The sequence below is a fragment of the Pseudophryne corroboree genome, chromosome 3, assembly GCF_028390025.1.
Source record: "Pseudophryne corroboree isolate aPseCor3 chromosome 3, aPseCor3.hap2, whole genome shotgun sequence".
Lineage (NCBI taxonomy): Eukaryota > Metazoa > Chordata > Amphibia > Anura > Myobatrachidae > Pseudophryne > Pseudophryne corroboree.
In genome coordinates this window covers 588582663-588586478 of record NC_086446.1, presented here as the reverse complement: position 1 = coordinate 588586478, position 3816 = coordinate 588582663, and positions in this window count along the sequence as shown.

Sequence of the window (3816 nt, the reverse complement as noted above, 5' to 3'; positions counted from 1 at the left end):
ACTAATACACAGTGATTTCCTACTTTAGTACAGGCTAGGAATAGCTAATTAAAAAGTATAGTCCCAATTACCTAAGTGATTTCATATAGGCATGTAAAAGTTTCAGGAGTGAGAGATAAAGTCCAGTTACCTAAGTGATTTCATATAGGCATGTTAAAGTTTCAGGAGTGAGAGATAAAGTCTACTAAACTTATCATCCACTCGCTGGTCATCTCACGGCTTGACTACTGCAACGTTCTCACTGGCCTCACTTGCTCCCATCTTTCTCCCCTCCAATCTGTCCTCAACTCTGCAGCTAGGCTCATCTTCCTCTCCCACTGCTCCACATCTGCCACTCCCCTTCGACAAAATCTGCACTGGCTCATATTCCCCAACAGAATCCTCTTCAAACTCCTCATCCTCACATAAAAGGCCATCTCTAATTCCACTGCTCCGTTCATCTCCTTTCATACTCCCTCCCGCCCCCTATGGTTGGCCAATGACCATCGCTTCTCCTCTACCCTGGTCACTGATTCCCATGCTTGAGTTCAAGATTTTGCCGTACTGCACCCCTTCAGTAGAATGCTCTCCCATGCTCCATTAGACTCTCCCTGACCTTGCAAAGCTTCAAACGGGCACTGAAAACCCACTTACAGTATTTATCAAAGTGTACCCTTCCCATGCATAACCTAGTCCTGAGGCTGCTCCTCCATCCGCCTGGCTCATGTCTTGACCATCTCTGCTTTACTTACATCTTGCCATCAGGCTACCTCCCGCTTGCTTGCACCTCATGTCATCTGTCTGTTGCCCCTTCCCACTAGATTGTTAGCTCCTCAGAGCAGGATCCTCTTTCCTCTTATTTCAAAGCCCTCTTCTCAACACATTTCATTCACAGCTCTCTCCTACTCAGTGACCACCTTTACCCGCTTTTTCTCCTGCTGGTAAAGGCCCCTAGTAGTAAACTGATTACTCCCTTACTACTTACATCTAAACTGTATATCAGTATGTTTTGAGAATTTTGGTGCTCTTTGTTACCTGTACTCTATTTTTGTTATTTATTTACTGTAATGTTAAGTATAGTCTCCCTGTACTGTCCTTTGTATGATGCTGCGAAACACTCATGGTGCCTTATAAATAAAATGTAATAATAATATCACTTTTTAAGACTTAATACATTTAAGCATTTTTTCTGTACAATTTTCTCTCTCCAGGCTTAGTACATAGATCCCTGTGCAACTGAAATAAAATTCCCACTCCAGAGTTGTAGCTATTGTGGCAGTCATGTCATTTGTCCCAACATCATTACTGATACCCCTTGCACACTGCCAAAAATAACCCGGGTTATTGCACATGAATGAGCAGCAACCTGGGTTTTTCTGCTGTGTGAAAGGGGCCAGCAAAAATAACCCAGGTCAAGCAACCTAGTATTTCAACCAGATATTACCTACTTGCCTGGCATGGTCACTTCCGATGCGACCACACCAGGCAGTGCTTTATCTGACCTGGTCACACAGTATGCAACCAGTCAGATAGCGTGGGAAGAGAAACTTCCCTTTACTGCTGCTATCAGAGTGACCCAGAGGCATAAATCTGGGAGGCAATGGAGACGGCTGCTGCTGGGCTCCTGCTCTGTAGGCAGGCACCTCGCCTCCTGTTCCGTGTGTTCAGCAACACCATTCAAGTTAATTGATAGCCGCTGCTATGTCTTCTTTCCTGCCAGAGCCGGCCCTAACCAATATGATGCCCTAGGCAAAATTTTGGCTGGTGACCCCTAGCACCACCGCTGGTTCCGCCTCTGACCTTGCACCTCTTTCCCAGCACCATCACCCCTCACCTATAGCAGTCCTTATTTTGGTGTTTGTACCCCCTATATTTTAAATAAGAACAGTTCTCACAGCCCAAAAAGGGGTATGTATTTGCTGGCAAGGGGCATGGCCACACAATAGTAACCCCATTTCCAATTACGCCACACAGTACTGCAACTTTATTCACATTTGATCATGCGATAGTGTCCATAATTCATATTACATCCCACAGCAGTATCACTTTACCTTATAAACGTTACTCCTCACAATGAGAGCCCCTTATTCACATTACATCACACTGAATTGCTCCTTATTCACATTACACCACACTCTATTGCTCTTTATTCACATTAGATGACACAGTAGTGCCCTTTCTATATGCAACGCCACATAGTAGAGCACCTTATACACATAATGCCACACATTAGTAATGCATTTATACAACTAATTCCACACAGTAATGCCCCTTACACATATGAGACACCTTATTAATGTCCTTATAAACATAATGTGCCTTACACATTATGACAGCCTTTATTAATGCCCTTTTACACATAATGTCTCTTACACATATGTCGCACATTATTAATACCCTTATACACATAATGACACACATAGTGCCCCCTACACATTTGCTGCACATTATTAGTGCCCCTATACACATAATGACACACATACAGTAGTACCCTGTTACACATATGCCGCTCATTATTAATGCCCTTTTGCACATAACACACATAGTGCCCCTTACACATATGTTGCACATTATTAATGCATTTTTACATGACACACATAATGCTCCTTACACATATTCTGAACACTACTGCACAACCAACCCACTCACATGCACACAGCACTCACACTGCCACTAACACTGTGACCTCTGCCTCTGCTTGGATACAGATGTGCCTCATAAGTCTTGCCTCATGCTAACGTCGTATTTGCATTGCTATTTGGCTAAGATGCACAAGCAGCTTCTGCTGATTAAAATGATATGCAGCATGCTTATATACTGTGTGAGACTGTGGCTGTATCTGCATATTAAGTGCTAAACATAGAATATAGGCATGCCGCATATCATTTTAATCAGCAGAAGCTGCTGATGCCCCTAGGCATATCAAATGCCCTAGGCAATTGCCTAGGTTGCCTATGCCTATGGCCGGCTCTGCTTCCTGCAATGGTTTTGAACTGACAATTCTAGCTTCATATAGTCAGAATCTGCAGGCTTGCTAAGCAGGAGCAAATAGCTCTATCAGTAAGGTGTCTTCCGTCAGTGTAACAGGTCATGGGTTCTAACCCTGGATATGACTGCTAAGAAAAGTGTGATTTAAAAGAAATGACAATGAAATATATATTTTATATACTGTACATACATTTTTTTTCAGAACACTCCATATATACAGTATATATATATATATATATATATATATATATATATAGATATAGATACACACACTGCTCAAAAAAAATAAAGGGAACACTAAAATAACACATCCTAGATCTGAATGAATGAAATATTCTTATTAAACACTTTGTTCTTTACATAGTTGAATGTGCTGACAACAAAATCACACAAAAATTATCAATGGAAATCAAATGCATTAACCCATGGAGGTCTGGATTTGGAGTCACACTCAAAATTAAAGTGGAAAAACACACTACAGGCTGATCCAACTTTGATGTATGTCCTTAAAACAAGTCAAAATGAGGCTCATTAGTGTGTGTGGCCTCCACGTGCCTGTATGACCTCCCTACAATGCCTGGGCATGCTCCTGATGAGGTGGCGGATGGTCTCCTGAGGGATCTCCTCCCAGACCTGGACTAAAGCATCCGCTAACTCCTGGACAGTCTGTGGTGCAACGTGGCGTTGGTGGATGGAGCGAGACATGATGTCCCAGATGTGCTCAATTGGATTCAGGTCTGGGGAACGAGCGGGCCAGTCCATAGCATCAATGCCTTCATCTTGCAGGAACTGCTGACACACTCCAGCCACATGAGGTCTAGCATTGTCTTGCATTAGGAGGAACCCAGG